We start from the raw sequence: 22429 nt of genomic DNA on the forward strand, positions 1-22429 counted from the left end.
CACTGGCTTTCAATTTCAAGTCAATTAAATCAGTGAATTTAATGTTCACTGTGCTATAAATGTAAGTGCTCTGAAATAAAATTATTTTTAAGTATTTTAGATTTGATATCCTAATTAAAAAGAAAATTTATTCTTTCTGACTCTCTTCTCTATGTAGAAAATGAAGATAACACTAATATCGCCTCATCAGGCTATGACAGTTCCTGTTTTTAGGTGTTGGGCTACTATAGTCAAAAGATTTGTAAAGCAGATGAAGAAAAGAATTATTTTATATTCCAAAAATGAGTTTAACAGGGTGCAATGAATACACATGGATGTAAATATCATCAATAGTATTTACATATTGATGAAAATTATAGGTCAGGTTGAAAGGTAAAATACTTCTGAGTGCTTGTCCAAAGATTGTTGTTGATTCTAAGGTTCTGGCATAGGCTGTTTCCAAAATTCAGATGACTTACTTTACTGCTTTTTTGATTTACAGTCTTTTTCATTCTTTTAATAATTTTTTAAATATTTTTTCTTTCCTCTGCAGAACTGCTAGATGTCATTGGATCAGTGTGTAAAATTTTAGGAGAGATATGTGGAAGCCTAAAGCAACTCCAGACTATCACGGATGCAGGTGAGAGACACACTACCTTGATCCTGACAAAGGTAGGTGGTGGAAAGATTCAAGCTGCAGGCAAAAAAAAAAAAAATCTATCCAGCTAAATACATTAGCAGAGGAGTGTATTGTTCCCATTGCTCAGGTTTTATTCATACATCCAGAAAAGTTAATGGTCACGATATGTAGCTGCACATTTGACATGTTTCACGTGTTTATTATAAATTTAATGTGACTAAATTTTGTTATATTCTGCTTGAGAATGCCTCCAGTATGTGATTCGTTTTGATTACTTGGTACAAAAGTTTCTCATAGTATAACCCCCATTCTTCATTGTCCCACATTCTCATTTAGAGAGATTTCTTGTATCATGAATTTTGTACAGATTCCTGACAAGGTCCCCTGTGTCACTAAGCTTGTTAAGGTCTGTGCTGCTCCACGTGGTACAGCTAAAATCAATTTCAGTCGCGTTTGACCATTGTGCAGATGGAACATTATTCATGCATTAGACTTTCTAAGTGGGGTAGAACAGACCCTTACATTTATTCCTTACAATTGTATCTGCATTTCTGTATTATATATGGTTCAGTAACCTTTTGTAGAAGACCAGAAGATGCCTCTGGAGGCAACACAATGTGCATCAGAACTGATTTATACTGTAACATCTGTCAACTTTTCCCTGGGACCCAGTTGTGCCAGGATACACATGTCATCTTTTCTAATGACTTATCAAAAGACAAAGGCTGAATGTGGAAAGGGATCTATCACAGGAATGAGTCTGATACTACTTACTGCCATTTTCCCAGGGAATAATGTTCAGTGTACATTTATTGGCTCAGGGATTGGTACCTTGCAGTTTAGTGTGCGTTTTGCCCATAGGGTTACCGTTTTTATTCATTAACTTCTGAAAAGGAAGCTTAGAAATGCGGTTGGAAAATGTGTAAAGTACACATGCAATGAATTTTGAAAATATTCCATAGAACTTCACTTTCCTATCCTCTGAAGTTTGTTGAAATTTAAAAAATACTCTAAATCCAACATCCATATCTCTTCCTCTCTCCCACCAGCAAACAGAAAAGCAGGCATAGGAGGACTTAGAATAGCCAGGGCATTTTACAGCACTGTTTAGCTCATCTCTTGAATCTCATGTGAACATTTTGGCTACATGGGTGTTGTGTATCTCTGTCATTTTGTAAAACCATTATTTACTGTGCCGGGTGAGTGATAGTTGGATACTGAGAGGAGTTACCTAAACTATAAAAGATGTAGAGCCCCCAGTTCCTCCTCTCAGTTTTATGTCCAGTACCCCTTTATTCTATGGTTATTTTGTTCTCTTACTCTTAATTGAACTAGAATTTCCATCCTAACTTCAGAATCTTTCCTTAACAAACTCCAAATACTAAAGCAACCTAAATATTCTCATTTTAGCTGGTGAGTTCAATCAAAGACCAAAAACTGAAAAAAAGATCAGATCCACAAATGTTCCTTTACAAAGGAACATTATCTTTACAGTATTAAAAATATAAACACTGATTTCCTCCTGAAGCGTGTATTTTTATGAAAATAATTAATTTAATATTTGCATTATTACACATTCTTTTTGGGAAAACAGTGTTTATTGCCATATGTGGAGTTCACAAGTATAGACATGTCAGATCCCTGAACTGCTTCAATCAGTCAGCTCTGTTGTCTGTGAGCATGATGTAAATTATGAGCATCTTGTCATGGGAGGTCTTCTTTTTGTGCTTGGGGAAATGACCAGATAAACTATAGCAGTTCCAAGTTGTGAGTAAATTAGCAAGAATTTTCCCTTTTCTTAGAAGAGATGTTGAAATTACAATTTAACAGAAAGTACAGAATTCCTATTTTATTCTCTCTAAAAATATTTTTACTCCTATTTATAAGTAAAGTTGCAGACTATAAAATGGCATTTTATTATGATTTGGAATTTAAATTATTTTGGTTATATTGGTCAGACCAAATAATAAATGTCTAAGGCCACCCATGGTGCACGTTACATACAAAATCAGAAGTAGAATGAAACTATAACTTAAGCTGAGTATGACTTCAGTTGTCTTAACAGATTTTAATTCTGCCCCGTGTTTTATGTCTTTTTGTGATAGCTGGCTTTACTGCTTTTATACTGATTCAGTTTAATAGATTGGCTTATAGGTTAGAATGATCTGTGAGGTTATATTTTTTATTTTCCAGTTTAAATCTTTCTTGTATGGGAAAATACAATGTGTAATTTGTAGGATATATATTTATGAGTTAACGACACAAAGCTCTATTTTAAAGATTGAACAGGATGTTATATATAACAGTTCTGTGTTTATAACAGAATTTGAGGTGAAACTACTGTTCCACCTGAGTTGCACTGGCTGTTCTGGGGATAGATCAGCTCACTGCCTTCTGGCAGCTGAATGTGTACTAAATAATCTAAAATTCATCAGTTTATGGGAAGAAATTTATCTAGAGAGCTAATTAGCTTAATTAGTGAAGTTATCTAGAATGTGAGGCCTGGCTTCAATCTCTTGTAAAGCAGAGACAATATAAACGAAGAAACTGAGTTTCCCTTGCAATAGAGACCATCCAGGACTTGGCACATTCCTCTCAAATATGGTAGGGTGAGTCATGGGAACTTGGATAAGCCTTTTTCTGAGGAATTCTGTTTTCCCTGTGCAATTCCACACTGTGTTGCTTAAAATCCATGGTGGTATCAGTTAATCACCAGCACTACAATGAAGTTTATCCGGTTGTACGTGGTGCCATAGTCTCTATGATGGAGTTTCCAAAAACACATGCTAAACAAATTTTATCAAGAAACACACTTTATTTGGTCAACCAAGTTGTTTCATGTCCATTCTTTAATAATTATTCATTTTGGAAAATGTTAGAACAACCATGCATGTCAACTAAACCATTGCATGAGGTACCACATCCAGCTGTTGTGTTTTAATAATAAACAAAAAGGAAAATTTACTTTTTTTTTTTCTTTTCTTTATAATCACGTTTTTACAAACAGCTAACCTGTGCAATCTAGTAGTAGAATATGTAGTGGAGACTAATTTGCTACTTTGGGCCAGAGAACCATAGACTGTTTAACATCTACCTCAAAGATGTGGTAGATCCATCTGTGGAAAGTGAATCTATTAATGGTTTTCTAACTGCAGTTTTATTTAAATGTGTTTATTATGGCCATTTCTACAAACATCCTTTGTGTTGCAATGCACAAAAAATAACATTTAAGAAAAATAAACACTGTGGTTTTCTCTCTTGAGATGTCCACAGTTTGAATAAATAATGGAGCCACATTAGCCTCAGAAGGTCAATGGGATCAGAATATTCTATGAAGCTGTATCAACCAACACTGACTTACCATTAACTTTCTATTCCAGCTGTATTATGTATAAATCTTCAGACCAAAGCTGTGGGTATAATTCTTTTTATTGTTTTGGTCAAGGGAGAGGATTTTTGTCTGTAAACATTCCAAAAAACTTGTATGTGGCTGCCAAGCCAAGTGTTCTGTGTGGCATTTGTGAGTTAATGAAGGAGCTGCTTTAGCTTTAGAGCTGGATTGCAAAATGCAGAATCTAGAGAAGGATATTGCAAGTGTAATGTTACCCAAGCCTCTCTTAATGAGAATTTACATAAAGAATGACCCAGTGGAATTGCAGCAGTGTATAGTGCTACTGTTTAGGAGAATGGAATCATGTCTCAAGCCTAAAGCAACTTAAAAGTAGGAATTTGAAGTTTTTGGTCTTGGGGGACAAAGTAAGTGCATTTCACTTTCTCAAGCCATTCCGTGTTGATTGATGCAGCCTTCTGTAGGTAGTTGCTAATAGAAAGAAAGACTAAGATCATTAGAATATGCCTAATAGACTGGAAAAAAAAATTACAGGCTTTATTTTCATTGTGTTTTCCAGTCAATGAAGAAATAATCGCAAGATGAATGCATTTTTAGAGGACAATGGTACATATAAAGAATAAGGAAACAATATGAAAAGCAAGAGCTTATGCCTGAAACTTGAAGTATTCCTAGATGATGACTAATTCTAATACTATTACAGATTTACTTCTGAGAGCTTCCTTCTCCTAATATTGGCCATGTTTCATCTGCCATATCTGAGATCACATATCTGTGGACTGGATGACACAGACAAAACAAGGACCCAGCATTCTCCCATCTGTCCACAGTTCCCAGATGAAGAACTATGATCACAGAGTCCCTCTCTAGTCATTAAGGAGAAAAAGAGATGCACATCTGGATAATGGTGGTGATATGAGAGGAATTGTGCTCTCTAAGTCCTGCATCTTATTGTTGGCCATGCACAGAATCTACAGTTCCTTTTAACTCCATAGTTAAATGTTTGAAGTTTGATGGATAACTTGAGGTTTTGTAGTGTTTCACTACTGTTGCTACTTATTGTCAGCTTATGAAACAATTGTTTTCTAATTACTTTGATAGAAATGATAAAAATGAAGGCTGGTATAAAATATAAAGCACTATCTCATAGTTACTGGCTGGAATAGTTTTTGACATGTTTAAGTTTCCATCTGTGTGTTTACATAGTGTAAAACATGAAATGGAAATATGAGTGTACTAAAAATCATTCAAAAAAATGATTTACAAACTCATCTGGGATACATATGTATGTGTGTATATATACATTTATATATATATATATATATATATATATATACATATATATATATATATATATACACACACCAGAGTTCCTGGAGTGGAAATACTTGCTAGGTTAGGAGCTTTCAGTGGTGTTAATTGCAGTGGTCCTGCAATACATCACCATCATTGATGCTGAGAAAATTCTCCCCAGGCACAGTGAGGGTCAATATTTGATACTGATACGTTTAATTTATACTTTCTTAGGTCACTTTTATTTCAGTTTGAAAGTATAATCAAAATTTAGGTTAGTTTTTCTAGTGCCATGAACTGTTAGGAGGTAGATTTATGAAAATGGCAGGCTTTTTAAAATACAAAACTTGGTCAAAAGAGATTTGTTACCTCAGAAAGCTTTTCAAGTCATAAGTAATTGCCCACTACCCCTCTGAAGAAGGTTTATAGGAAAATGTACAACCTCCTCCTTATATAAATGAAAAAAGACTGAGATAGAAATGAAGTGATTTCCACAGGGCCATAAACTGCAATTGGAATCAAGATTATTACTGAGTAGTTTGTGATTCCTGCCTGATACCTGGGCTGTAACAGTGCTTGCAGAGTCTCCCGTGCCTGTCTGTCACTCCTGGAATTACTGGCCCTGGGAGCTATTTCTCCATGAATGATGATCATAGTTTACAGCTCCAGCTTATTCAGAAACAAGTTTTGTGGACGAGTTCCCTTTTTTTAATCTGTCCAACATTTCACTTCTAGATATAAATTGTGATTGAATGATTTAGTTCAGATTGTTTCTAGTGGAAATGCCACTTCTATAAATTGTTCCACAAAATATTTCCATTTCTGTTAGCGAAAATCAAGTGTTTTCTAGTACTTGGGGAAAAAAATTCTTCATTTCAATGAGTATTACTGCTTCATGCAATTGCATGCTGTAATACCTTTTATTTAGCTGACTCGAAAGGTTGAGGAGAGGATCAGGCTTTCATTTCTTTCTGCTTCTGGTAAAGTTAAGAGTGATACTTTCACCAAGGTTAAAGGAAAAAGCTTTTGATCCACCTAAATCAGGGGCCTACACCTGAAAACTTTCAATTCACAGGAGTTCTGCTGTCAGCTGGAAAGTTAAAATCCTGAGGTTCATTGATTCCTGTGACCCATGTAATAACCCCTTTCCTGAGATGATTAAGACATGCAAATAGTATCTGACCCTCGTGTCTTCTTCAAGGTTTTCACACAGAGCCACTAAAAAGATATCAAATAAACTGTTTTGAAAAGCTGAGAGATGATTCAGTGACTATTTTCTTCAAGCCATGTAAAAATTCAACTGCTTGTGCCACCTTAATTATTGCTATATTTGATGAATGTGCACCTTAAACAACACATTCTACGAGGATCTTTTAGCACAACTAGACTCACCAGAGCTTGCCTCTGGCAGGAGAAGGTTTATAGCTCCTTCTCAGCATATTTGAAAGAAGATTATTGCTGCTGACGCATTGCAAAAAGGTAACATTTGTGTGCATCAGTGACTAAATTGCTTTCTATTGTACCACATCCCATAAAATGACAAACCTCATCAATAAAAAAATGCAATAAAGAAGATACTTTGGGATTTGTCTAGCTGTGGGGAACTAGAGGTACTTAATAATGTTGAATAGCTACATCCAGTGGTAGGTAGGAGGAGTTACTGCTTCTTATTGGAAAATTACCAACGGTGCTTTATTTTTTTGAAAGATTTTCTTGTTTTTCTAATTTTCCAGGTAAAGAAAGAAATCAATCATGACACCATTAAAAAAAAAAAATTAGAAGGAAAAATATATTCAGAAGTGAGCAGATGCCAGACAAATGCCAAGGGGAACACATTTTTTAAAAAGCCGACATCAGAAGAATAAATTCTGTCAAAGCTGTAATTTTGGGAGGGCAAGGAGAACTATTACAAGCAGAGAGCTAAATAGTATCCATAAGAGATGGAAAGAAGGAATAGTCCCAGGTGAAGGCTGGTTGTTGCCAGATGACCCTGTAGGTTAAGGCATTTGCCAGAGCAGTATATTGAAGAGTTTAATATGACTCTGAAGTAACACCTCCAGTTCACTGGTACTTAAACTGCCTTGTTGGTCTTGTTAAAAGATAACAGCTTTAATTTATTTTTTTATTTTTATTTTTTATTTCTGTAAAAACAATGCTGTTTGTTGCCTTCAGCTGCCACAAAATGGCAAGTGCAGCCTGAGGTAAGTTTGAAGAAGGGCACATAACAATGTGTGTTTCCATGACCTGTGACTTCCCTGGTGACTTCCTTCTAGCAAATCCAAAGAGGACAAATACAACTTTCTGTTTAAGTGCTCTTAAGCACACCTACCAACAGTGTGCACCAATACTTCATTTTAAAGGGGTAAAACATATTACAGAATGCAGAAAATGAAGAAAAAATAAATTAAACTCAGTTCACCAGTTTCATTTAAAGATCTTGTACAGGTCTAAAGTCTTAGTCTTAAATGTTATTACTCTTTACAACATTGCCAAGAATAATCCTGTTTATTAAAGCATCTGTTCTTATGCCTTTAAAGGTGGTACTATGGCTATAGTAACACCAGAAATTAAGATTTCTTAATGTTACATTTTTGCCTGATACAATCAAGTTAATTTCTTAACTATAGAATCTATTTCTCTGAATAAGACTGAGTACTTACACAATTTGGCTTTCACAGTAGTGTCATATCTGCTGAAGGAAAATTGCAGGTGTTTGGGAGTGGTTTTCCTTCTCTACTATTAACATAGAATGATATAGAGAGACAAAGAATTAAGGACAAAATATAGCACTTACATTATTCACTAAAGGTGTTTTTACATTTAATGATTGACTAAATACCATGAACTACTTTTGAACATATATCTAATAGGTCAAGAAGACCTCACCTTAGAGTGGATAGGCTTGAAGGTACATGTTCTGTAGCTTTAATCTTTCTTTGTTAAAGCAAAACTAATCTTTTCTTCTTCAGTTTTAGCCAAGGGTTACCGTCTGTACCACAGCAGAAGTGTGATGAAAAGTAGAAAAGGCAACAAAAAGGGAAATTGAGGAACTGACCAAGACTGAAAAGCAATAAGAGTTCTGCAGATATATAACTTTGCTGTTTAGCTCTGGAAGTGATCTATCCCTGTGTATTCTATATAAGCTCTCTGTAATATCCTGGCCTTAATTAAACAGTGCAAAAACAGCCAGAGAAGCCCTGAAGACGCAGGCCTGTTTCTTCAGATGGAGCTGCACTAGTGCTTATTCTGTCTGCCCATCACTTTGGGGTTATGTTCTCCTCCTTTTTGGCAGAGGTTTCTTTGAACCAAGCAGGATAATCCTACTGCTATTTCCATCTCCTCTTCTCTGATGAGGGTGTGTTTGAAGTTTATGTTTTAACACGGAGTGGGTTACAAACTGACCTACACTTCCACTGAACAGCAACAAACCTGTTAATATTACATTATTATGGAGCAGATATGAAAGCTACCACTGGCATTAAAATCTACAACGTTCAATGATTTTGAGTGTTGATTAATTCTGTTTATCTGATAATGCCTCTGAATTTCAGAGAGAATTATGTCTTCATTTAAAGTTGTCTGAAACACTGAGATTTTATGAATGTTATAACAGATAATTAACAGGAAGAGTCAGCAAGCTATTCATTGTTTTCTTGCTAGTTGAAAGCTTAGCTGTACCAATTGCTGTTTTACCAGACTTCTACAAATATTAAAAGCCTTTTTTTTTCCTGAAAAACATATTTTTTGATTACATTAATTTTTTGGTATGTTATCAAATCCTCTGCTACATTTGTAGTGATTATTAGCAGCAGGCTTTCTTTTGTATATAAGATAACTTTCAAATGTGTGACTTTTTAGGTGACAGACAATGCTTTTCCGGCTGCCTCATGTTGCTTTGAATTAACTTCAGGTTTTTTTTCAAAGACTTCAGGAAAGGCTGCCCTTACATAAACTAATCACTGATGAAACTACCATTGATTAACTGTTGGGCTTTCATTGATTGCACATTTACAGTTCCACGGGCAGATTTCAAACTTTACTTGTGTAGTATTTCTGAACCATAAAAGAGCGTTTTGTCTATTGTATGCATTATGGTGCGATTGTCAGATGTAAATCAGGAAGAGGGAAGAAATGTTCTTCCCTGAAGTGTCAAGAATTTTTATATACTTTGTTCCAGATTTGCTAAAATAAGTTTCTTATGCTATTCTCTTAAAATGGATGCATTCAATACAGGTCCCAGTCGGGTGTTGCTGTCTTCTGCCGTCTGGAAGGCAGGTGGGAGGAGGTACAAATATGTGCAGAGGACTATCTAAATATGTGTACTTTTCAGGTGGAGTTATAGAGTCATCAAGGTTGGAAGAGACCTTCAAGATCATCCAGTCCAAATGTTAACACAGCACTACCGACATCACCCCGAAACCATATCCTCAAGTGCCACATCCAGACACCTTCTCTCCAGTCCTTCCTGTGAGAAGCAGTTTTTCTGAATCTCTTGCTGTTGAGAAAAGCAAGCAGGTGACCTTCCATGCCATTATTTTTGCAATTGTCTAATCAAGGTTAGGCTAAGGAGTCCCCTTCACTCACACCTTCCACATCTGGAGTACAGCTGCTTTTTAATGCACTTTAGAGTCCTCAGCATTATTTTCCTTGGCTCTTTGATTGACTAAATTATTTTGCAGCCTCCCAGCTATATACTTTGCTCTTTGTGAACTCATGATCCAACAGAAGTCCAAGATTTTTCTTTCAGAGGAGCAAAAAAGGTTGTGTCACTAATAAATGCCAGGTGCATACTGGCTGCTGACATATGCCAATAGGGAAGGGGGTCTTGTATCCCACCCTGGACTTGCAAAACTGAACTTAGTTTCTCCTACTTCATTTTATTTCTTCACTTCCATTATAGAAATTCTACTGACTTTTTGAGAAGGAGATTATTCCTGTCCTTTGACTTGTGGGAGTGAGCAGAGCTCTCCAGTATGCCTATTGCTTGGAATTAGATGTTATAGATAGACTGCCTCATTACTGTACTTTCCTAAGGGGACTCAAATATTTTAAGCTCTGTTCTGTTTTAAACACTGTTCTGTTCTGATCCTGTTCTGCTCTGACAAGTGAGCCTTAAAGCTGGCACAGCTGTGCTGACTGCTTGAATCCCAGCCCTTCACTTCTGCAGGCTGCAACGCTTTCTTCTTCAGTATTAGTTGTGTCAGATCCTTCCTGGTTTAGACTGAATTACAGACTGCCCAGAGAATATCAGCTGAGCCAGGCTGGAAGTGTGAAAGCAGCCTCTCGAGAAACACAGGGCACCCTTCACCCTTCTCCAAATCCACATGTTCTTTCTTTTTTGTGTCTTATCTTTTTTTTTTGCATCTACTATGCCTTTCTGCTTTTGCTTTTCAGAAGGTGGTTTTCAGAGAATGCAATAACAGAGAGCCCGCAGATGAACCCATGTATGTTCTGGAATATAATGGAAGGATTGTTTGACAGTTTGGATGTGCAGGTTGTACTGTGGATGTATTTCTGAAATAAATTCGGAAACAATAGCTTTGACCAGTATTTGGTTATGATTCTACTATTTGTGGGACTGTATTTCACTCTATCTTACTATATCTTTGTTTTTCCTACTGTGTGGGGAGACGTAATGAGTTGTCACAAAAGCAGATGAGCTATTTAACAAATGAAAAATCTATGGTGGTGTCATAGGGGTGTCTTGGATCACATTTAGGTTGAGATTTCAGACAGATTATGTTTAATGGTGATGTTGATAGAAACATGAGTTCGTTGGACTGTTGTGTGATGATCACTGGGGTTGTTGATCAACAGTGACAAAATGGGGTGATACAGGTAGATTAATCCATGGAATAGTGCCACACACAGGAGTGAGAAGATACAGCTACAGTCCGTTTAGATTTTTTCATTCTAGGCAAAACAAGATAAACAATGAAGTGAAGTTACAAGGAAACAAATAGAGGTGTTGGTTTGCAGAAGCTAAATAAATAATGAGCAGCTCCCAGCTGCGTGGATTTTATTATCGAAAGAACAGATTTAATATTATTGGGTTGACTTAAACCCTTTTGTTCCATAATTTATGATAGAACTTTATAGTTAACACTTGTATAAGGAAAAGAGTGGCAGAGATTTATGGCTTCCAAACCCACTTAATGTATTTTGGCAAATACTGTGGAGCAACTAGCATTTCAAATAATGAAGATGCTTAAATAAGGTAATAGATTATTCCTGTTATCATGTTCATGCCTATATTTTGCCCAGTAAAGTTAACATGAAATGACAATTTTATCGTAATATTTTTCACAAAATTTTACTGCTGTAATTTGTAGCATGGCTATAAACTTGTGACTGGGATAGAAAATAGAGACTGGAAGAAACTTTTAAAATCAAATAGAAGTGAGCCTGTTTGCATATATATAATCATGATCATATTTTACAACTTTTCTTGTTTTGAACATATTGGCTTTGGCAGATTGTTAATTTTGCTTTTAGGGTATGCAATCATATATAAAAAAATGTTTTTATTGCGGTTATAATCTGAGTCTGTTACATGGAGCCAGTGGCTCACATCTTTTCTTCTCGAAGTAGTTACCATCCAGAGCTAAATTGCTAAATAGTATGAGAGGTTTCTAAATAAAGTAATGATTTTATTATTAAAATATATGTGGGAGAAAGCTTAAAATTGACAGATTATACCTTGCCATATGCACTTATAGAAGAGAGACATTAATTATCTCTCATAAACTTTCTTTGATTTCTCAAATCTAGTACTTTTAAAGCAAAAAGTCTGACACAAGCACTGGTTGCTGCAGTATTTAATTGTTAGTTTCATAAAGTATGTGGGAGGCAAAGGAAAAAATGTGCAAAAATATAGAGGGAGGACATTGACTTGAATAAGTGAATCCTTTGTTTCACTTCTTTCAAAGTATATTTATAGTGCAACCTGCAGTCTGTAACAACAAATGTACTGTATGAGACAGCATTTGGAATTAGTTGTATAGTTCATATATGCAAAAGAAAAGATTTATGCTTAGAAATGAAATAATTACTGTTATATTCTGAATCATGAATGCTTAACCAAGTAACCTGCTTCTATGTAATGATGCTGAAGTACTTAACATATATATTCTTACTTCTCTCAATCTACAGAGTTCTTTACCATTCTACAGTACTTAGTGAAGCCAGTTTCAAAGTGATGCCTATTAAAAATAAATGTTAATGTTTCAGGAAAGTGTAGATGTTTAGAGGTGATTCATGATTTCTTTCTTTTAAAAAACGAGAATTGTGTACTGCAGGGCAAGTTCAGGAAGTATGAAAGCACTTTACAAAGGAAAAAGATTGAGTTTAGTGTAAAATATTAAAGCTTTATACTGACAGATCTGTTTTTATTTAAATTTTTATTGAATTTTTTCTTTGAAGTAACAACAAGAGACACATACTTTTGGCAGATAAACGATGCTGTGCTGAATGAGTGGCTACTTAACCCTAGAACTGTCAGACACCATTATTTTCAATGTCAAGGAGCTGGAAAGCTTTATGCAATATATTCTGTTCTTCAAATTAAATTGGTCAAATTTCTGTTCTTTTATACATTTCTATGCCACAGCTACATGTGATATCTAGACTAGCTCAGCAGGGAATGCTGAATTTGGCTCCAGACCTGCTTACAACATGAAGCAAAATTATGCTTCAGGTTATCTTGAAAGCTCAAGCAGCAGAGCCTGAAGCACTGATGTTGTCCTTCTTTTGTTCTGAGTTTTAAAATATCCTAATATCTGAAGGAGACATTCTATTGTACTAATAAGTAAATATAACAATGTAAACATGTCTCAAGAGCACAGTGTATGATTCTATGAAGGCAAGAATTTGCAATATGTGAGATTCTACTTCCATAGTTGATATTTACCTGTCAAAATTAATTTGAGGGCATATCAGTATTTAGTGCAAAAATAAAGCCTTAGAAAGCTATGACAAAGAGAACTCAGAATTTGTTATGCATTGGGAATATGGAATCAAAGGATAACTGGAGTTACAAGGGACCTCAGGATGTCATCTAGTCAACCTCCTGCTCTAAACGGGGTCAGCAATGAGCTCAGGTCCTCATTCAGACTGTTCTTGGAAAGCATCCACAACGTCTCTAAGCAGCCTCAATCAGCCATTGCTGGAGTGTCCTCATGGCAATGAACACCCAAACAGTAACTGATCAGTTCCATGCACTGAAAATACTTTTGATCATTATGTGACCATGAGCTGTTTTAAGCCATTTTCTGTATGTGCAGATGACTACTAATTTAAGATTAGTGGGTTTTTGTAGCTATTACTAAATGTTACTAAACTAGAAGTAAAAATAATCTTAAACTCTAACATGTCTGGAAATTTCTTAGATATTTCGTCAAACAGTAAGGAGCTGGTAAATGAGGACTTTTAAGGACTTCTTGGGTATGATTCATCTGAATAAATGTCAACTGCTTGTTCTGAAGTTTCTAAGTCTAAGCTACTCATCAAAGCCACCCTTTACACTGAGATGAGATTTGTCAGTACAGTCTTTGGGGTTGCCTATGTTTTGTTGAAAGTGTTATACTTTAAATTCCATTGGTCTTATTGATGCATCTCCATTAACTGCTTTTTTGAGGACAGATTGTTGAATGATGTGAATTAGACCATTTATCTTTCCTATTTTGGTATACTTTGACACTTTTTTTTTTAAGTTTGGTTGGTTGGTTTTGTTTTTTTTGTGGTTTTACTTTTGGTTTTGTTTTTGGTGGTTTTTTTTAATTGTATAGTCAAAGGCCATGTATTCTCTGAGCTCTACTGTACTAGTAGAGTACAGGTGAATTTGTCAAAGGCTATGATCTGCTTTACTTGACCACAAGTAAATGGGAAAAGATTTCCTTGTGTTGCTTGATACTTTGAAGGTCCACTCATAGGGATTTTCTTTGAATAAAAATATTAGATGAGATGCCTGAATCTGAGGCATTACCATTGGTTGGTAATAGAGAAGGGAGAGCACAGGAGAGACCACCTCCCCAGTGCTCCTTGCCTTAATATTCCCTTTTCTCTCTGATACTACAACTGCATCCATCAATGTCAATCATATTTTATGAAAATGCAGAGTTTATCTCATAAGATGGAATATGTATGGCCACATACTTCAAAATTCGTTGTGAAGACCTTGCTGTGTTGGACTGCAGAGATATGAGAGAGATCATCAGTATTCTTTTAGTATTGACAAATATTTCAGTACTAGTATTGAAGTCTGTATCATGGGAATGTTCAAGAGGATTACTCATATTAGAGTCATTTAGTATATTCTTATTTTTTCCTTTTCACTCTCACTACGCAGGCCTTCCACTCATGTTTTGAAGGAAAGAATACAGTCATTTTACCCTGAAATTCCATGATTATCTTCTAATTTATCCTTAAAATCATCTAATGAAAAACTCTGCATAAGTTCTTGTCAGAAATTCTAACGTTCTCTCCATTTGCTCACATCCTTCATTTACTTTCCAAGAAGAAACTCATACCACCAGTGAGATGATGACAGAGGGTGAGTTTTAAACTCCGCTAAGACCTTGTGGAATCAAGACAGAGCCCTGGGAACAGGCATTTGAGAAATCCCTGTTGGCTTCATCACCTACTTTTATTCCAGTGGCTGAATTCCTTGATTACAAACTCATGGGAGGACTGTGTTTAATCTGAGAATTATTTTACAATGAAGTATGCTCAGGTAACGAGTGTGATGGTGTGGGTATGGAGTGGAAATTGGTGGACAATGGTCACAAAGAAGTTCCAAAGATGATGAGGAGTCATTCCATTTCCAAACCTGACTTGCTGTTCTTTTACTATATTAACAAAACTAGTGGGGAAAAAAGTAATTAATGACAAGTGGTTATTTCGGCCATTTTACTACTCTAATTCAGATGGGGACAGGTTTTTCTCTGCTACATTTTCAAAAGATCTGATTTACACTGTAAAATAGGGTAAAGCTCCTCAAGCACTGTAAAGGCAGAGTTGTGGTAGTTTTGTGTTGTGCCTGAACAGCAGGAAAGGAGAAAACAGGTGCTAAACAGAAACTATTAGCATATGTATACCAACTGATGAGGTGTTAAACATAGTCTCATGCAGAGGTGTCAAAACCCTGGCCAAAGGAACTCTTATAACCTGTTATGTGAAATAATACAGATGATATAAACCACAATGGAATAGGAAAAGCTTCAAAGGCAGAATACCCAGGTCACAATTACTAGGATATGTGTTTTCAGGAGATTTGCAGCGTGTGTACATTCAAAACCAATGCATTTCTCAACATGGTTAATGACCAGATAATTTTGTGATGCTTTCAAAACAAATTATTGCTTCACTGTGTGCTATACCAGTGTAGCCTTAAAATTTGATATCTTATTTTCTTTTGTCACTTCTGTCATTTACTGTGTGATTTGTTTTTTTTTCTTTTACTTGCAGTGGAAGCTGGATGCAAGATTTACTGTTCTTAGTTTAAATTGTTGTCATGGTCTGCTGCTTTTCACATTCTGAAATTATCAGGTTCAATTAGAGACTATGCTCTTTTCTTTCATTTTTATTCCATATATTCTTTATGACCATTTAATGAATGCACTTAACAGTAATACATGTGAATCTGATAGTCATGCATCTTTCATTATTTTTTTTCCTTCAACTGTTACTCTCCATTTCATGCCCCAGGCATGGCTTGAACTTTTTTCCTTTCTATTGTCAATATAACCTTCATTGTCTCAGTTTTCATTTTGTGGTCTTCATGATAACTGAAGGATCCAGTCCCCAATTGAAAAGCTTGCTACTTTTGACTACTGTGATTTACTTGCCTGTAATATCTAAGTATTTGTTGATTACAAGAGAGTAAAAATGTTTTATTAAAATAAGATGCTGTTTTCATTTTTTTGTCTCTCTTCCTTTTATTTTTTTGGTAGTTTTGGTATTTTTTGGTAGTCACCTGGATGATGACTCTGGAGTTAATTTGTGAGTCTCACTTGAAAAATAATTAAGTGTCTAAATGTGAAGATCAATCTCTAAAGTTGCTTCATCCCATTGGATCTTGTCTGACCTTGCTTTGTACCCAAGTAAAGCCTCCAAGTAGATTCTGGTGCACTTGGTAATCTCAATGTTGTCTTGTACCATGGTGACTTTGCTGCCAGTTTGACTTCACAGCATTTTGAAGATGTTCCCAAAGTAGTGTAACAGGAGGTGGGCTGAAAAATGAAAGGGTCCCTGTGAAAACTGTGGGATAAAAGCCAACATGTACTTTAGTTCAGTTATTAATCAAATGCATTATCCAACATATTGTCAATTGCACTCTAATCTTATGATAAAATATTACAGTTATGACTGTAGTAAATGAGAGTATAATAAAGTTTAGAAGTAGGAATTTTACACAGCTTAACATAGTGCTTTCTCACCCTTAATGGAAAGCAAATGTTCTTTATTATATTCTTTATTCTTTATTATACTTTGTGCATTGTAATCAACACATTGTAAAGAGACTGATTCTGCTGATTTTTAGCACAGTGACTGAGGCAATGGGACTTCCCTTAATTTTCAGTGACTGATTATTCCTAGTTGGCAACATTTCAAGAAACTTTTAAGCATGTGCTCCTCTTTTCTCCATTTGGGTTACCTCAACCATAGCAAGAAAGCATTTAAGGAAACAGTCAGGTGTAGTTCTTCAGATCTTGCCAGCCTTGAGACTCACAGTGAGTCAGCTTAACCCGCACAGGAAGGATGAATTTTACTTGACTTTACATTAAGCTACAACCTCAACAGAAAGCTCATATCTTAAAACAGTGGCTGTGTGTTTGGAGGGGAGGAGGATGACTTGTATATATGTAGACTCCTTTTTTTGTATTATTATTTTATTTTTTTCAAGATTTTTGCATTTAACAAATGAGCCATTCATTAACATGAGGTTGCCACATTCCTGGCTGATTTGCCAGGTACTAACTGAGAATTTCAGGACTGAAGGCATATTAGGTTACAGAACTTTTATATAAATCAATTCTTATAAAATTATTTCATAAGAATACTTTCCTGTAGATTCAAAATTAATTGACAGCTTCTCATTAATTAGATTTTTGAAAATATGGTGAGGTGGGCAAATTGTGCTGTAGTGTATCATATGAGGGCTGTGTGATTTAACTGTTAAATGTCATATGAAAAAGAAAACTAAAAAAAAACCCCCATACACAGGAATGTTATACGCTACTTTTCTACAATTACTTCTTTCCTTTAGTTTAAAGTACATTAGTTGCTTGCTAATTCTTATGGTTCCTTTGGCACTATAAGCGTCAGGATTTAAAAAAAAAGTAGACAATATTTTTATTCTGCATTATGTTCCTCTTTTTGTCTAGATTCTCGGTAAATAATGTGGATAAAGATCAGGATTAGCACATTTCCAACATGGCATTGAAATCTCACTCACGATATGGGTGTGGGTTTTTGGAAAGGAAGGAGCACCAGATGGTCTTAATTAGTGTCCACTCAGATAATAGCAGAACCACTCATTACCAGTAGGTCTTGAGACATTAAATAATAAATCTTCCTCGTTACAGTGTAATTAACTGTTAAAATGTTAAGTGAGGTCCCATTGGATGCTTTAGATGAGATTTAGAATATGGGTAAAAGAGGTGGTATGTTTTCTGTTTACTGCCCGAAATCTTGATTGGTAGATGGCTGAAGAAAAGCTTTGGACACCGTACAGAGGGTGTTGCAGAGGATTAAATGAGGGTGACCACCCTCCACTGTGCTACTAATGTTTTGGGATTCTTTCCTGTATAAGAAGCAGGCTGTAGTAGTGAAGCCCTTAATCCCCCTTGTAAGGAAGTCTATCAGTAAGAGCTTCTGTAGCATTTCTTTGTGCAAGGTTTAATATCTAATTTTTCCAATAATAGGTCATTTTGTTCCCACAAATGTGAACCACAAAGTTAATTTTCTCATTTCTGATGGTGTTAGAGATGCAAGGCAAACTTCCCACCAAATGTAACTGACTAATGTTCAAAATCTGGTGTGAGGGAGTTGAATTTTCATAGCTTAATTAGTGTCAGCAGGTTGCCAATTAATTAATGGAATTCTTTTGTGCCATCTCCAGCTGTATTTAATTAGACTGGTTTTAGAGGAGAGAAGGCTATTGTCTAAATGTAGCTAGGTGATGAAGCTTTTTTAAAAATTGTGCTTTGCACCTTGTTAAAGGCCTTTTTTTTCCCTTTCAAATTCTAAATTCTTCACATTCTGCAAATGAGGACAGTGTGTTCTGTCAGCAACTAAGTGGTTAGCAAGGTTATTAGCTCTGTTATATGACATGGAAGTATTTCTGGATTACAGTGTTTTGGATAAACCTTTGAAGTTCATGAGGAAAAAAAGACCTCAAACACTGTGATTAATTAAAAATGTATTTGTAAGATCCGAGCTAGATGGTGGTGTAATCCAATCTAAGGATATGGCATTTTAGAAGAGGACTGTATTAAATTATAATTGGGAAGACCAGATCTTTATTTATTTTGTTAATTTAAAAGACTTAAAAATGTATACTCTGAAAGTAATGAGCTATAAGTTAAAATTTTGCACAACTCAAGACTTGTTGGAAACAACTGAATATTTATGTTGTTAGATTTATAGTAATGGAATTTGTATATTACAATAAAGTGAACTTTTAGTATCTCTTCATAGTTCTTAGTTGGCTTTCTGGTTACTCCCAGTACACCCATGTTAAAACCAGTGATCACTGTCAACTCGGTTTAAAATAGAAAAAACCCAACAAAACCAAAACCAACCAACCAAACACCTCCCACCTCCTTCCTCCCAGAAAATATATAAAACCAACCAACCAACAAAAAAAACCACAGAAGAAAATAAAATGTAGAAACTTTTTATCTTAGTAATAAAAGTAACGATGATGATATTGAACACCTTTCTTTTCCTAATTTTCTAACTAACTCATTAACAAATATAAACACCAATTATCTGCATTTTACCCTTTCTTTCATACTTAATCAACCTTTATGGCCATTCCATACATGGAAAGGCCCACCCCGGATATTGATAACAAATGTGGAAGAATTCAGCATGTCAGTGGAGAAAAAATGTCAAACATTAGCAAAAGGCATCGGGTCAAAATTTAGTCCTTGGTAGCTGCTTTCAAGTCCCAGAGCACTAAACTCCATTTTTATTGAAATAGGTGTGAGTAAAGATACACTCAGTATTCACAGAAAATTAAACTTAAGATGTAGCTTTATTTCCTAGCCCAAACTTAACTGTGCATCACCACCCTCTGATCTGTGAACTAGGAACGGAGGTATCTATCCAGCTGATGCCTCCAGAAGTAAAACCAAGCTCCTAATGTGATGCTCATAACATAAGCAGTCTCAGACCAGGATTCAGATATTACATATAGATTGCCTGAACACGAGTCTACCTGTGATTGGTTACACATGCATGGAGAGATATCAAGTCAGAAAGGCTGTAAATGGTTTTGCTAAACTGCTTAACTGTACCTATGAAAACATGTCATTCCATTGTAGAAAGTCCCTTCACATAGTTATGTATCAGTGTTAATCTCTGCAGGATTATGTCAAAACATTGTTGGTTAAAAGGCATGTGCACAGCTGGGGTCAGCTATTTACTTTCTTTGCATTTTGAGATGAATTTGTCAGTTCACCATAGAGTTCCTTGGGCATCTCTGTCCAGGTGCACTCAAATTGCAGTCACTGCAAATTATATACTTACCTTGGCAAAGCCTCCTTCCTTCTGTACCAGTATAAGAGCTCCAGCTAACTAGAAAATTCACTCCACTGATTTTTTAAATTAAACAATACAGGCATTTAAGATATTATTTATATCTCTTAGCAGGGAAGAGTACTGGAAGGAAAACCCTGCATGACTGAATCCAGTTTCCTACTGGTGCAGTCAGGCATAGGAAAGGGATTGTAAGATAAATTGATCAAGCTACATCTCAAAGGCAGTTAGGATCTTTATGTTGACTCTGCTGCTTCTGAGTGCTGGAATGCTGCTCCAGAACAACACAGCCCGAGGAACTTGCATTTCATTTCTATTTATTCAGATAGTCATAAATCTTGCTGCATTCAACAAGACCTTTCCTGTTGTTATTTTATGGTATCCTGAAAAGCTGCTTCTCACTTTAAAACTTAATTTTTAAGCCTCTTTAATATGTTTTTAATATCTCTTTTCTTCTGTGTTGAAAAGTGTGTATAGTGGCTGAAACAGAAGGATATGTTTTAATTCCTCCTTGTGCACTACTACAGTTGCTGTCAGAGATCCCTCTCAACAACGTTAATATGCAGAGCTCCTAAAAGCCATTGTTTTCAATTAGGTAATCAAATCATTACTTTTGGACTTAATTCAGGAGCCATGTGTATGTAAAGGAAACAAAACTTTCAAGTAATGCTCATCACTATTTATATAGCATTGGCAATTCTTCATTTGCAAATGGTGGTGTGATCACAGGTGAGGTGATGCATCTCTGCTGACTGCAACTGAATTGATCTTGCTTAGGTCAGCATTTAATTTGGCTTTCTGCTGCAAAGGTCTATGAACGGTGTAGAGTGCTAATAATGTATCCACTAAATCTGTTCTTTATAGCTCAGTGGGGAGGTAGTTGACTATTTTATTGTGAGAAAGACTTATCCTTAAAAGTTAAAGGGGCAGTGATAGCTTTTAGGCTCAACATTTAAGTAAAATCCACCTCTTGACATTTATTTGTTTTATGTTATAACTTTATATGATCTAGAAATAAAGGCTTTTTAATATATACCTAGTTTCATATAAATATGTATATATAGAGAGAGGAGTGACTAATCCAAGCACACATTTTGTTCTCATTTTAAAATAGAGTTGAATCTCAAAAGCTCTATGGCTTTTTAGAAACCTTATTGGGTTTCTTTTAGAAAGTTTTAGAGCACAATTACTCAGTGCTATCTGTGCCTGATGCTGCCTTTATTAGAGTGACTATGAGGTTATGTTTTCAGATCTCAGTAAAGATTATGGTGGTTGTTTTATCTTTATTACTATGTCATGAAGTGCTATTGTGGTTCCTGTGTTTTGGAATCATGCAGAAAAACTGCGAATTAGGGTGGAGCCAAACTGGAGTTTTCTGTGTAAAACAAAGTTTTTTGCAAAATGAGAGAAAAGCTAAAAATCTGTAATGGTAAAAATCTCTTCATGTTACTATTGTAAAGAGCTGCTTGGATATACAAACATATTAAATGCCTTTCCAGATGCTTTCCCCAGCTACTTGCGTATTTTACTTTAATTGTTCCACCTTGAGTAGTGAAATAAGAGTGTAAAGGTCAGAGACTGAGCATTTATCCATAATAAGCTTTAGGTGAAGGAACACAGCTAACAAAAGGAACACAGGAACAAAAACTAAACAGGATAGGGATTCACTTAAACAGTTATGTATCACTTAAACAGTTAGTTCTTAAATCAGAAGGCTGGGTCTTTGTTTTTATTGGGGATATGCACATCTCACACGTTTCTCATGGTCCCCTTCCTTCTCTGGGCTCTTCAGAATCCTACAGGTTTCCTCTCAAAGGTTTTCATGCTCTCCATACATTCTTCCTCACTTGTACCTCCACTGCTTCCACACCCTGTGGAGATCAGCTTGTCGACACTGCGGTGGCATGTGGGGGTATTTAATGGCACATTTTCATGTGCAGGTGTTTGAGATGATAACTCTGTTCTTTCAGTGGCTTCTGAATGGAGAAATGTAACTTTTAATAGTGCCTTTAGCAAGTTTTGGCTGGTAACAGTGTTATAAGATGGATGAATTGCTTCTGAGCTTAAGTAAACAGGTGCCTTTCATCTTTTTGGCATCTGATTCTTCAGTTTGGAGCCAAACTGCTGCAAACCCATTTATCTGGGAAAAAAGGGAATATGCAGTGAAGTAATAAATAGGACAGTGCTCAATCTAACCCTAAGTTTTATGATTTTTTATGCAGATGAGCACTAACTTGTGTTTTATGAGTCACTAATATCTTGGTTCTGAAGATCTGCTCATGTGTCTTAATTGCATACACATACATCTATGTTTATGTGAGTCCCAATCTTGTAAAGAAGAACAAAAAAAGAGGTTTATATGATGTATATAACTTGGGATCATCTGAAGCAACACGGATAGATTC

The 22429-nt window shown here is 35.6% G+C and overlaps 1 long non-coding RNA gene across 1 annotated transcript; it reads left to right on the forward strand.

Annotated features, from left to right (window-relative positions):
• Positions 1–537: 537 nt before the first annotated feature.
• Positions 538–6515, forward strand: LOC135421199 (uncharacterized). The gene is made up of 2 exons (XR_010433898.1): positions 538–651; positions 4528–6515. It is a non-coding gene; the product is annotated as an uncharacterized LOC135421199 (long non-coding RNA).
• Positions 6516–22429: the final 15914 nt, after the last annotated feature.

The sequence above is a fragment of the Pseudopipra pipra genome, chromosome 13, assembly GCF_036250125.1.
Source record: "Pseudopipra pipra isolate bDixPip1 chromosome 13, bDixPip1.hap1, whole genome shotgun sequence".
In the NCBI taxonomy this organism is placed as follows: Eukaryota; Metazoa; Chordata; class Aves; order Passeriformes; family Pipridae; genus Pseudopipra; species Pseudopipra pipra.